The 14,912-nt window shown below is 35.1% G+C and overlaps 1 protein-coding gene and 1 long non-coding RNA gene across 2 annotated transcripts in view; one reads left to right on the top strand and one right to left on the bottom strand.

Moving 5' to 3' along the window:
* LOC144967926 (uncharacterized) overlaps nucleotides 1–14,912 on the bottom strand; it is a 94,639-nt gene that overhangs the window by 74,828 nt on the left and 4,899 nt on the right. The window lies entirely within an intron of this gene.
* LOC144969577 (uncharacterized) lies at nucleotides 4,438–13,551 on the top strand. The gene is made up of 3 exons (XR_013644773.1): nucleotides 4,438–4,508; nucleotides 12,426–12,596; nucleotides 13,469–13,551. It is a non-coding gene; the product is annotated as an uncharacterized LOC144969577 (long non-coding RNA).

Below are 14,912 nucleotides of genomic sequence, written 5' to 3'. Positions count from 1 at the left end.
ACCACCTCGCTGAATGCCTAGTCATCAAGAAAAAACTAATACCAGCACCTTTGAGACAGAGAAGAGGTAACAACAACCAATACAGCCTCATAACACACAGAACACAATACCGTGGTTTTTCCTTCTTGCCGCGCACGGTCTGGGACTGGAATCAGCTTGACGCTAAAGTAACCGAAGCCACTACAATCGATGCTTTTGTGGCAAGTTGCTATGCAGATACTTAGACTCTGCACAAACCATCACTGACCAACGTTGACGATCCCTGAATGTCCCTGGAAATTGATTTTAGACTAACGATTATAAACAAGGAAAACAGAGAGATTAGAAAGCAGTTTCATATTTGCCATAATAATCAAACAATTGATTGTGGGCAATCAAAGGAAGAAGAAGAAGAAGAAGAGAGCCACAAATTGAATCTAGATTCTGAATTTTGAAATTTGATATAGAAATATTGTCTCAAGTTAGGAGTAAAGAATGTTTTGGGTTTTTTTTTAGTTAAAAAAACAACAACAATATTTCTTCACTCTGGTTGTTTACGAGTTAACTGTCGTACTCTGGAAAGACACTTATTTAAAAAATTTGGCCAGAAAACTCGTCCTTCAAAAATTGATCGAATTAAATGACTCCCATCTTGGCAAAAACTTTCAAACCTGGGACCTCTCGAGGTGTTCCTTAGTCCCAGGTTTGAGGGTCTTTCGCCAAGATGAGAAACGTTAAAATTGATCGATTTTTGAAGGACGAGTTTTCTGGCCAAATTTTTTAATACGGTATTTCAGAGTATGGCTTTAACTTGTAAACAATCAAAGTAAAGAAGTATAGTGGTTGTTTTTTTTAACTCAAGAAAAAACATTTTAATCCTAAATTGAGACAATATTAAAACTCAAACGCAACGATTGCCATTTAATTTGTTCACCCCGAGACGACATCATATTGATACCATATCGATACCATATTGATGGAGTGGGGAGGGAAAATAAACAGTGATATGACAATGATTACCTTGGAACATTTCGGAATGTAACATTTTGAGATTTATTTATTTTTTGGTTCAATGATGTCTTTTTCTCTTTCTTTCGTTTTTTATTTCTTTCTTTCGTGTGTGGCTTTCTGTCTTTGTCTAAAATTACACATGTTCAAGATTTCGGCCAGAAAACTCGTTCTTCTCACTATGATCGATTAAATCGACTCTAATTTTGACAAAAGACTCTCCATCTTCACGAAATCCCAAGTTTGAGAGCTTTTGGCAAGATAATGGTTAACAACAACAACAACAAAATACCCACACAAGAAAACAAGACAAAAAATATACCCAAAAAAAACACCAAAAAAAACCCAAATAAAAACAATATTTAAGAAAAAAACCCCAAAAAAACAGGATCACACAGAACAAAAAATAAAACCAAAAAAAAAAAACAAAAAACACCGCCAATGCACGTTCCAGATTCAACTTTGTTACTGATTTCAGAAGAGCGTTTTTGCTAGGTTGTTCCATCATGCATACGTGTTTTTTTTATTTCATAAGCCATACTAAAACCTGTATAAATGCTAATAATCAACTCGGTTTACAATACACGGTTTGAGCATAACGAGTGATTTTTTTTTAACCCACTCCTTACAATCTGATTTTCCCACTGCCATCAGTCGTTTTGTGGGAGCAGGTGTTTTGATATTGATTCGTTTCCAAAGGTGTAATTTTTAAACAATAATTGTTCCTTTTTTTCAATACTAGATATATCAAAGATATTCAAATAGTAATTATTTTTTGAAACATTGTTATCGGAAGAGAAGTTGGATCATATTAATCCTTTACAAGCCTCGGTCGAGCCTGCTCTGATCTTACACCATGTCTTTCTAGCTTCACTTAAGTAAATACAAAGCTGACAGATGATGTGGGCTGTAAAACGTTTTGATAAAAATGAATATGTTTTTCTCTTATAAAAGAAAAAAAATGACACATTATTGAACGTTTTGGGTTAAAAATCCTCCTTCGGTAAAAAAACAAAACAAAAAAAAAACAAAAAAACAAAAAAAAAAAACAAACAAACAAAAAAACAAACAAAAAACTCAAACAAATATTATATTTTTTAAAAAATGTTATTTAATTGATTATCCTTCCGAAAAAAGTTTTGATCCTACGAATTATATTGTTCTCCTTAAAGCTGTTACAGTCATTTTTTGTCGATGTTTTCACAACGAAAGCTATCACTGCGATACGTTCATTGCAGCTTGAATCGAATCACTGTTTCTTCCAAATTTGTTTTAAAAAAATGTTAGGCTTGAAATTGGGACGGGGGGGGGGGGGGGGGGGGGGGTTGGGGATAAAAAAATTACCTACATGTTGCGTAATTGATATGAAAAGATAAATAAATATGAACATTCATCTAGTGCTTTTTCACAGATTAACCATGCTCATTGCGCTTCACAATACAGCACGTCATATGGCACCATATTTCCATTTCGAACATTACCAGTCGTTAGTTGGGCGTCCTGCTTTACTAACACTGTCACTATATCCGTCACTGCCTATAGTCAGGTACTCATCCACGCCTACGTGATGCGGGGTAATGTGTGTAAAGTGCCTTACCCAAGGAAACAACGTCGGGATCAGAACTTTCCACGATCACTGTCACCCATCCGGTCACTGACGACCCTAACATCGCTTGAAGTTTGTGACAAGACAAGACATCGTACTACTCAGCCACTAAGCCATAGAAATCCATGTGCTTGGTTTGACTCAAACATTAAGTGAAACCAAAATAAATTCTGTTCCCAAACCCTTATTGCGGGTACCTGATCTTGTGGTATTAATTACATTGGCCTTCGGATCGGAAGGTCCTGGGTTCGACTCCCACTAGACCAGCGCATAGTTGAGTCCTTGGAAAAGGCTCTTTATTCACATTCTCTCATCGTTATCGTGTAAAATGAGTACCTGGTCGTTAACAGTATTGTCTCTGTCGGAAAACATGTAATGTTGACTAACAGGCAAAATGTCTCGAACTACATGTTAAGTGTTTCTGTTATCTAGGGACCCCTTATTGAGCGCCTTGAGGTTTAGACGAAAGGCGCTATAGAAATATGCTTCTTCTTCTTCCTCTTCTTCTTCTTCTTCTTCTTCTTCTTCTTCTTCTTCTTCTTCTTCTTCTTCTTCTTCTTCTTCTTATTATTATTATTATTATTATTATTATTATTATTATTATTATTATTATTATTATTATTATTATTATTATTATTATTATTATCATCATTATTATTATTATTATTATTATTATTATTATTATTATTATTATTATTATTGTTATTATTATTATTATTATTGTTGTTATTATTATTATTATTATTATTATTATTATTATTATTATTATTATTATTATTATTATTGTTATTGCAAAGCGCTATGAGCGCTATGAGTATAAATGTATACATACATTTTTATGCATGCCACGTATGTAAACGAATTTCCATTTTTTTTGGATGAATAAAGTATATATATTATTATTATGATGATGATTATTATTATTATTATTATTATTATTATTATTATTATTATTATTATATTATTATATTATTATTATTATTATTATTATGATTATTATTATTATTATTATTATTATTATTATATTATTATTATTATTATATATTATTACTATTATTATTATATTATATTATTATTATTATTATTATTATTATTATTATTATTATTATTATTATTATTATTATTGCCCTAGATAAAAGCGCAATTATTTTTCTTCCGAATAGAACGGCATTGCTCTGTGAGACATAGATTCCGTGTTTAATCCTCGCTTCAAGTAATGTCGGGTTTTTTTCCTTTGAGAGATCACAATTAAGCGCCAATTTCCTAATATTGATTCCTGTTGACATCCTACGTTTGCTTCAGGGATTATCTATATTCCTTCACAGGGCTTGTGTGATGGCATCAAATGATATTGCACAGAAGTGCAGTTTAATTTGTCGCCCCTCTTTCTATTCCAAAGGTCATGAAAAGTTTCTTGATACGACAAGATTGTCGCTGTCTGCACATCAAAGGGAGCCTCATATTCATGTCAGGGGAATAATTATACTTTTGTCATGGAAATAAGAGTTTATCAAACAAAAAAAATAATTGATTACCAAATTGCATAATAATCATTGCTTGTAGAAAAATCGTCAAATTGGATAAGCGGAGAGAAAATTTCACTTCAAAGGCAAATATAATTACTACTTGTGGGGAAAAAATCAATTATTTTCGATTGAAATGGGTAAAACAGGTTAAACTTTTTATTATATTTTTACCGTTTTCCACTAAGGGTTGATTTGTTGACATTTAAGCTGAAATATTCTCCAACCGATCGCAAAAATGAATAATAAATCTTCGATTTATCCTACTAAAGCTTTGCATAAGTAATATTAGAAAAGATGAATGTTGGTATAGAGTTTAGAGGGTATCATGAGAGCCTAGAGTCTCTCTTATTTTTTTGTATACAATAATTAATCTGTACACCGACGAAGAGGTATAGTTCAGTTCATGTCAATCATATCCATATCTTCCTACTTAATATTGTTTGTAGTTTTCAAGGTTGAAAATAATAAACACCATAACTAAAAATAAAAATTATTAAAACTTGAGCTTTTATAAACGTGCTCAAAGCGCTTTACAATTACAGAGGGCCCCTGACCAACAGCAACGCGTAACATGTAGAACGAGACATGACGCCTGTTCGGGGATATTGCAATTTTTTTTCGACAGAGACAACGCTTTTAACGGCCGGATACTCATTTTACATATGAGTAAGGTGAGAGAATGTGATTAAAGAGTCTTTTCCAAGGACTCAACAATGCGCCGGGCGAGGCTCGAACTCAGGTCCTTCCGAATCCGAAAGCTAGTGTCATACCACAAGACCACATAGTCGCGACTAACTTTATAAAACACCAGTTTATCTTTACCAGTTAGATAACGCTTCAAATTGCTTATTTTTTGTGCCACACCAAAAGTTTATTTTCAACAAGTTTTATTGAATTTAATGGGTTTATGCAGCTCTGCGATTGAAACCAAAACTTACTCGAACTACCAATATTTCGGAGTACTTGGCAGGTCTGCAAATGAAATAATTTGGGTAGATATATAAAAACAATTGCATAATGGTGAATGCATTTCAATTAGAACCAACATCCGTTGGAGTCGAACTATGTATTTGACTTCAATAAATCATTTTTATGGTCTGAAGTTTTTTTTGTTAACGTGCACAGCGTGGCTCAGTGGTACGGTCTTTGCTTCTTACCCGAAAGGTACCGAGTTCAATCACCCGCCACTGCGTTGTGTGGCCTTGAGCAAGTCACCTCACCCTAGCTCACTTTGCGGCGCTGCTCTACGGCTCACGCCTGGGTTATTCCAGTCTTCCCTTGGAATAGACCCTAAAGACAAATTTCCCCTTGGGGATGAAAAAAGGGAATTTTATTTTATTTTATTTTATTATCTATTTATTTCAATTTCACAAATGGAGATTTGGTGTTTGCTAAGATTTTGGAATATTGTGTGATGAGCTGTCAAAAAAAATGACAAAAAGTTCATCAACAAAGACATTCATTTGGTCATTTCAAATCTGAAGAACTTTAAAACACAAAAGTACAAATCTTTGTGGTCTATTTATAAGATGTTGGTTTGTAGTTAAAAATCCCATCCAGTTTTGAGATGTTTGAAATAAATTTGTTAGATATCTTCAAAAATAAAATAGACGATTGATAACAAACCTTCTTTGGTAATTGAAAACATTATTAAGTTATAAGGATCATTTTTATAAATGATTGAGAATTGTTGTTGTATGATTTAAACATATGATGTCAGATATAGAACACATTTTGTTAGACTTTTTAAAACATTTGTTAGGTGACTGGAAACATTTGATAGATGACTGAAAATATGTATTGTTAAACGACTGAATACATTTGTTAGAAAGAAAAAACAATTGTCAGATGACTGAAAACATTAGTTAGATAAATAGAACATTTGTTAGACGACTAAAGACATTTGTCAGATGACTGAAAACATTTGTTAGATGACTGAAAACAATTGTTAGATATAGAAAACATTTGTCAGATGTCTGAAAATATTTGTTAGATGACTGAAAACATTTGTTAGATTTAGAAAACATTTGTCAGATGTCTGAAAATATTTGTTAGATGACTGAAAACATTTGTTAGATTTAGAAAACATTTGTCAAATGACTAAAACCATTTGCTAGATGACCAAGAACTTTTGTGAGATGCATAAATCTTTTTGTTAGAATACTGGAAAATGTGTTAGATGTTTGAAAAAATAAGTTAGATGACTGAAAACTTCTCAAATGTTTGCAAACAGTCGTTGGAATATAAAATATTTGTTGGATGTATTAAATGTTTTTAAATGGGTGAAAAAATATTTATGATTTAAAAACATTTATTAATTCAGCAATAATTGCTATCAAGTAATAAAAATCACTTCCAGTCACTCGAAATCAGAGTTGGGCAAATACTTCTCAGAATAAAGCAAAGACTTATAATAGGTTTTGTTATCATCAAAGACTTTGACCAAGATCGCAGTTAGATTTTGTCACTACCGCGAAATTCTGAAAAGGAGATACTTATAAAAAACAAAACTTCAAAGTGGCCAATTAAGGAGCAAATAGAAATGAAACTGTATCATGTATGAAACAGTGCTAGACAAAGAAAGAAAGAAAAATACAAGAAAAAGGGGCATTCCATAAAATGAGCCTGCCTCGACTGGAGATGAAACAGGGCCAGAAAAAGCAAGAAAGAGAAATTAAACAGTGCCAGACAAAAGAAGTGCAAGATAGAAAAATACAAAACAAAAAACATCCCCAAACAGGAGATCCTCATCTACCACCTTATTACCAATAAGACGTGCTACCATTTCACTACTGGGGTCATATGATTGTTAATTGGGATGATTTAAAGGCTATATTATTCTTCACAAAAGCACCATTCTTCGTGAGCTTTTATTTAGCGAAAGACATCTACTTAATTTGCTGAAAACGCCAAGCATGGAGCAAGTAGTCCCAAATCAACAAGTAAACTTAAAAAGGAGGACGATACATGATGTCTACTGTAGGCACTATTGCAATATATTTCCGACAGACAACGCTGTTACTGGGTAGGTAAACATACTTTCAAAAAGGTGAAATTTGAAAGGCTTCGGATAGAAACAGTACAAGCAATGGACGTTTCGGGTACAAACCCTTCCTTAGCAAAACAATAAACGTTGAAAACACAAACAAAATGTGGTGCTACTTTTAGAGTTCCTTTGTTTATTGATTTGCTGCCGAGGGGATTGTTACCAAAAAGCCCATCGTTTGTGCTATTTCCATCCGAAGCCAATCCATTTTCACCTGTTTGTTAGTATTTTTACGATTCCGAGATTCAGGCACCCCCCCCCCCCCACCTTAACCGCTCTCTTCTGACAGGTACTCATTTTGTAGAATTATAGTTAGAAAATGTGAGCCAAAAACAATCTTTTCGAAATAGGCTTCTCAACTTTGCTTGTTCACAGTGGAACTAGAACCCTGGACCCAACCATCATAAGTTGAATGCCATACCACTGGACCGCAAAGCTGCAAAATGATAGGGAAAGTGCCCGAAAAAGAAGCAAGTCAAACCAAAAGGACGAATGATTGAGGGTCGTTACTTATCCTCGATTACTTACCGTTTCTTTGACACAAAAAGTAACGGAGTAAAGTGACGAGGCAAAGTAACGGCTGGAACGACCTCCGTCATGACACATTTAAAGAAACCCAGAATAAAAAGAAATGAAGTGAGTAGGGAAGTACCAGAAAACAAAAGAGAATAAAAATTTCGCGGCGGCGATGGGGGGTCGAACTCGCTACCTTACTGGTACAACAACTCCGACTGGACGGGGAGAGCGTGACTCAAAATAGACATAGAGTTTGAAACCACTTTTTTGTGGTGGTAAATGATACAGTAGAGTCGCGGATTCTAACCCCTAACGCCGCCGCAAAATTTTTATTCTCTATTGTCTTCTAGCACTTTCCTACTCACTTCATTTCTTGTTATTATCAACATGAGTGCCTGCTCAACTCACTTTTCTGAATCAAAGAACCCCGACTATAGAAATCCTATAAACTTGAAGTTTCGTCACCTTGCTCTTTATCAGATAGGTCTTTAAATATTCTAGAGTGCCTCTAACAGGCTCTCAACGTTAGAGGATACATACAGTTTAGTGCGTTTGTAATATTAATATGATGGGCAGGACCGATGGATATTTTATCTAGATGCAAAGCATCAATAAAGCAACTTTTAGTTGCATGACGTGGCCACAATATACCCAAAGTTTTGTGAGCAGAGTGATGGAAGCCCTACTTCATCACCATCATCATCATCGTCATCATCATCATCATCATCATCATCATCATCATCATCATCATCATCATCATCATCATCATTATCATCATCATCATTAGCATCATCATCATCATCATCATCATCATCATCATCATCATCATCATCATCATCATCATTGTCGTCGTTCTATAGCAGCCCCAGGTGTATGAGTGTACAATTTCATTCATCTTCTTTCTCTCCTTCACACATTTGTATACAATAATAACGTAAAAACTCTGTAGTACATGCAGGACACATTTATTTAGAACTAGGGATTATAGTTATCATTAATGTAGAATTAAATCATTCGTGTGAATGTCGTAAGGAACTTATATCTGCGATGTCGACCGGGAGTTTGTTTCAAAGTTTAAGTGTAGAAGAAAAAAATGAATTCAGGTCCTAATATGCATAAGTATACTGGTTTTGTCTTTAAAATAATTTTTTAAGTAAGCAAAAATATTCCTTTCTTTTAAAAGAATCTTCTAATAATTTATTTTTACATCTGGGTAAACAAGAGGCAACCAAACTAATCTAAATAGATATTCTGATTTTGGTGTGATCGTTTTTTTTTTGTTTTTAAGGGTTTTACGGCGCTTGCAACACATTTAGGTCATATCAGCGCCAGTAGAAAGAAAGAAATTGGATAGTGAAAAGATTCGAGATGTACAATTAAAAGAACTTGAGGAAAAAGTAAGACAAAGGGGAATGGTTCAAATAGGGAACAGATGTAGATTCCAAGAGCACACTCTCAATGTACTCCGTTTGAGATCACCTAAATGTCTCACCTAGACACCAGGACAAAGTCCCACTAAGAGGAACACACTCAAATGTTTACATTATACATTCAAAATAACAAGTGTAACAATACAAAACAGAGATGATTTACAAGGAAAAAATATCTTCTCCCAAAACATTAACTATACATTTGACTGTTTCCCTCCCAGCCAAGCACTATGGTCAGGGCCAAGGCAAATCCAAATAATCTCATTCCAAGACAAAGACAGAAGACAAATTGGAAAACAAGATATAAGGGGATAGAAGACACAACAAGTGCCACCCTGCCCACTATGGGAGGCCAGTAACCCCACCCAGTTGGTGTGATCACTTACAAAAATATGCCTATTCAGGTTCAATGTCACCACACAACATTTTGTAAGTGTTGGTGCGATATGGATGATCACTTACAAAATGTTGTGAGGTGACATTGAACCCGAAAAGGTCTATTTTTGTTTTGTTCATATTTTTAACGCCATGCCGAGCTATAAACACTATCGCAATGTTATACTCGTACAAAGCACAGTGTTATCATTTTACCATGACAATTTGACTTCAAATATCGTTGAATTGAGATGTTCCTCGCATTGGGACTGGAAAAAATCCAGAAACTACAGGTCACCGAAACCGAGTGTCATACGTTTGGACCAAAAGAAAGGTCATGCACTAACCAAAAAAAAAAGAACTAGATCGTTAACATCAAAAAGGGCGTATCATTACTTGTCAGTTCCGTGTGGATATACGCACTTTTTGGTGACAACGAGAAAGTTTATAACTGCACAAATTTCAGAGATTTAAAAAAACCTATGGTCGGAGCTGTCAATTCTTAGGAGCAGAAATACAATGCTAGTCGCTTAAATGGATTTATATTCCTCTGATAATGACTGGCCCCCTTCCAATCATTCTAATCGTGTCACTGACAAAATAACAACAACAACAAAAAACAAAAAACAAGAACAATAACAAAAAAACCATACAAAAACAAAAACAAACAAACCCCTCAAAACACTTGAGCTTTTATAAAGCGCAATATCCCATAAACGTGCTCAAATGGTCCCTAGCCAACGGGTGACAACAATGAGACCTGACGTTAGATTAGAATAGAATCAATAGGATTCAATAGTCTGATGTCACGTCCGCCCAGCATCAAGCAGCTTGGTTCTAAACAAAGAAAATCGGTGGTTTTTATTTTAAATGCTGGCTAGAACTTTTTCACATGTTATGTGATCAGAATGTATAAAAGTCAAAACATGATCAGGTTTATAATGTTTTTCTCCTCTGGATACACTTTTATGCTAGTCAGAGAAGTATTTCATATGGACGTACGTCATTCTTACGATAGTTTAGAACCAGTTACTAAGTTACTATGCGTCATTACGAGGGAAGTGATGTTACCACTGTTGAAGCCTATTCCGGCTTGTATTGTAAATATGAATAAAACTATGTGACAACAATGAGACATGATGCTGGATTAGAAGACAATCAACGTCAGCTTGTACTATAAAGGTAACGAGAACAATGAGATCTGATATTGGGTTAGAATATAATCAACATCAGTTTGTAATGTGCAGGTAAATAGAATATTGAGATTTGATGTTGAGTGATAATAGAATACTAGTTTTTACTTTAAAGGTAAATAGAATAGTGAAATCTGATGTTGGGTTTTTTTATAATCAACATCGGTTCATACTCTAAAGGTAAATAGAACAGTGCGGTCTGATGTTGGATTTTTTTTTAAAATCAACCCTGGTTTGTACTTTTAAGGTAAGTAGAACAGTGCGGTCTGGTGTTGGGTAAAAAAGATCAACCCTAGTTTGTATTTTAAGGGTAAATAGACCAGTGCCGTCTGATGTTGGATTTTTTAAAAATCAACCCTAGTTTGTACTTTAAAGGTAAGTAGAACAGTGCGGTCTGGTGTTGGGTAAAAAAAAATCAACCCTAGTTTGTATTTTAAAGGTAAATAGAACAGCGCGGTCTGATGGATTTTTTAAAAAATCAACCCTAGTTTGTACTCTAAAGGTAAGTAGAACAGTGCGGTCTGGTGTAGGGTTAACAAAAATCATACGGTTTCCTCGAACTGATTCGAATGTCCCGGGTGTGTGTTTACAATATGATACACGCTTATTGCTTATCCTATCACGTCGCGATTCGTTCCAATTTCGATGCCACGGGCCATGATTTGATAATAGTTGGCACGACAATACATGGATGTTGTGATACCTCACCTCCCCCCCCCCTCCCCCCCCCTCCCCCCCCCTCCCCCACACACAGACCAACCCCTTGTAACATGTCGTGTTTATAGGTATCTCCCTCAACATATTAATAACGTAAATACATAATAAGGTTATCTTTATTCATCCTCAGGTGGAGATTTGTCTTAAGGTCTATTCCAAGGAAAGACTGGAATAGCCCAGGTCTCAGCCGTTGTTCATCACCGCAAATTGAGTTAAAGAGCCTCGGACCATATAACGCGGTGAATATTCGAACTGGGTATATTTCGGGTACGAAGCAGATACCATACCGCTGTTACCCTGCCCCCCCCCCCCCAACTTCGCCATCAACAAGTCGTTTTTAGCAAGGCACGGTTTCCTCGAACTACGGTTTCCCCGAACCTTTTTGCATGTCCCGAGGAGTCCGAGGAAACCGTGCTGGAGTGTTGAACAATGCAGTGTGATGTTGGTTTAAAATAAAATCAATGCCAGTTTTTACTGTAAAGATAAATAGAACATTGAGATCCGATGTAACTGGTCAAATGTTATTCAACCTCTCAAACTTGGGAATAGTAGAAATACCACGCAAGATCCCAGGTTTGAGAGTTTTTTTCAAAGATGAGGGTCATTTAAACTGATCGACATATGAAGGACGAATTTTCTGGCCAAAAAAAAAAGTTGGTTCACCCGGTCATAATACCGTTGTTTTTGTTTTACAGATGGGCTATAGATAGTATGCGCTTGGCTAAGAAGCTAACAACATTGCCATCCGGAAGTCTAACGGACCACCACACAAAACTGTGTAACCATGAACTATTATAGTCTGGATAATACCGTTAAGTGAAAATTACTCATAAACGTGGATGGCAAAAAACAATAACTAGGACCCAAATGACGTTAACTTCATTCTATCTATATTTCAGATTGATGCAATTGGTCGAATATTAGCTAATAAATTAATTATTTTTTTACTCCAACATGATGCAGATTGAGGAGTTTGATCACATTATTTATCAATCACACCCCTGCTTTCCTTTATTCTATCGTCGTCAGCCATTGCAGACCAATCAGTGTGTGTGTGTTTGTGTGTGTGTGTTTGACAAGTAGCCAGACTAAATATAAGGAAAATGATTGGTGGAGATACCATGACGTCACAATCTGTTTCCACCACTACGTCACCCATGGCCTTGTCTTCCAATCAGACGTTTATGGGACCTAATGGAAGTATGTTTTTTTAAAAAATATTTATATGCATTTAGTGTTTCTAGATCCATTTTTTCCTAGTAATTATAAAGATCTTTTTAAAATTGAATGAAGAAGTACTTAAAACTTAAGATCCAAAAGGTCAAGGGAGTAGGAGTTTATCACAATCTCAATAGCATGAGAAGGACAATAGCAATTGCTTGCAACCCTTTAGATAGGATGCTAGTCTATTAGAAAGACCCAACTAAGCAATTAATTCTGGGTTGGCAGATAGATCAGAAAAGGTCTCGACTTCATCCCTGATTAAAACCAGTGTAAAGTCAGTGTTCTTCCAATAATCTCCAAGACCCCTATTAAAATGAATAGTTCTTCTTAGTTATTTTAAAGAATATTTATTGTATCATTATGTAAACTTGATGACAAGTTAAATGTGAATTGTAATTTACATAATGATTATTTTTATTTATTATTTACACATGCATAGGGTGTTCACCTTGTATCAAAATTTCTTTAAAATTAAGCTTATATATAGCGCAATATCCACTAAACGTGCTCAAAAAACTTTTCAAGGGTATCCCTGATCAACAGCAAGACGTAACACGTAGAAAGAGACATGGCCCCTGTTTGGCGATATTGCAATTTTTTTCCCGACAGAGACAACGCTGTTAACGCCCAGGTACTCATTTTACACCTGAATACGATGAGAGAATGTGAGTAAAGAGCATTTTCCAAATGCTCAACTATGCACCGAGCGAGGCTCGAACCCATGACCTTTCGATCTGAAAGCAAGTGCCATGCAACTAGACCACATAGCCGCACATATTTCTAAACACATTCATATTCGTTCTATTTTTTCTTTATTTTTACCGGGGATTTTGCTCGTATAAAAAAAGCACTGGTGATGTCCAAAGTCAACCCTTTTGAAAACCCCTTAACAAGAACAATTGCTTCTCTGGTCGTTGGTTCCATTGGATTGGTGAGTATAAGCGCTACGTTTTTTATAGAAGTTAATCCTGATTGTACATATTATGTTGTCATTTTAGTGTCACTCCTTTAAAAGTGTCCTTATATTCGACAACCCAACCTTTGTGGTCCTCCAATGACGCCACCCGTTTGGCTATCCCAAGCATTCGTACAAAGGCGGGAACAAGGTCCTTTTCTCATTTTGGTCCTTCTGTTTGGAACACTATTCCATAGAGCATCCGGGAATCCAAACCTTTGTCTGTGTTAAAGAAATCCTTGAAAACATTTCTTTTTTTATGTCATGTACTTTCTATATTGTTTTGTATTGATGTAAAGCGCCCAAAGCCTCATGGTTGAGTCTATTCTATTATTATTATAACTAGTATTATAACTAAAGTGTTGTGCCCTCACTGAATTGCCTTTTGCCTTTTGTCATTGTAACGCTTCACCTTAAAAGGTGTCTTTATAATGGAAATGTTGTGTCCTCAGATGATTTGACTTTATTGTATTGTGTTCTCATTGAGACGTCAACCTTGAGCTTTTATATAGCCCAATTTCCACAAACCATACCCAAAGCGCTTTACAAGGGATGCCAAGCCAACAATAAGGACACACGTCTTTTCGCCGAGACGATCGTTTCGATGCTGACCTTGCATCTCATCAGCTGACGATCAGCATCGAAACGATCGTCTTAGCGAAAACTGTGAGTGTCCTTATTTATTTTCCGTGCTCTAATTACGAGTATCGAACTCTCAAGTATCTAGAAGTACCCAACAACACTCATAATTATATATATATATAGAGCAGTAAAGTTAGGTGCCCCAAACGTAAACAAAGGTCGAGAAGCACGTGGCAAACCACATGTTCCTGTCTTGACAGCTTTACGGGTTTTAATGTAAATAATAGAAAAAAATAACCTTTAAAAATTTTGGGTGTTAGGGTTTCAAAAGAAAAAACAATTCATAAATACTCGATCATGCATTTAAATTAAATTTTAAAAAATGGGGTATTTTTTTGGAACAAAAGGTAAAATTTTTTTAAAAATTTTTTAAAAGTTACAGTCTTTTCTATTTTTAGACCAGAGCAAATTATTGCGCTTTGGGGTGAACAAAACGAAATTATTCGGAGCCTGGAAATTTTCCCTAATAAAATTTTGCCTTATATTATTATTTCTTTTCCCCCCAAATGTTAATTTTATTAAAAAATTTTTCCCAATTTCTGAAAGTGTATTGCCTACAAATCAAACTACAAAATTGGGAGACCTATTTTTTGTCGTAAATTATTCCGGTTTCCCCAACGGAAATCCAAATAGCAACTTGTTATTTTTTAGTTTTGGGGGACCTAACTTTACTGCTCTTTCTCTCTCCTCTCTCT

The sequence above is a fragment of the Berghia stephanieae genome, chromosome 3, assembly GCF_034508935.2.
Source record: "Berghia stephanieae isolate SIO BIC M18660-M18661 chromosome 3, UCSD_Bste_1.3, whole genome shotgun sequence".
Lineage (NCBI taxonomy): Eukaryota > Metazoa > Mollusca > Gastropoda > Nudibranchia > Aeolidiidae > Berghia > Berghia stephanieae.
This window is presented reverse-complemented; position numbering and strand designations above follow the sequence as displayed.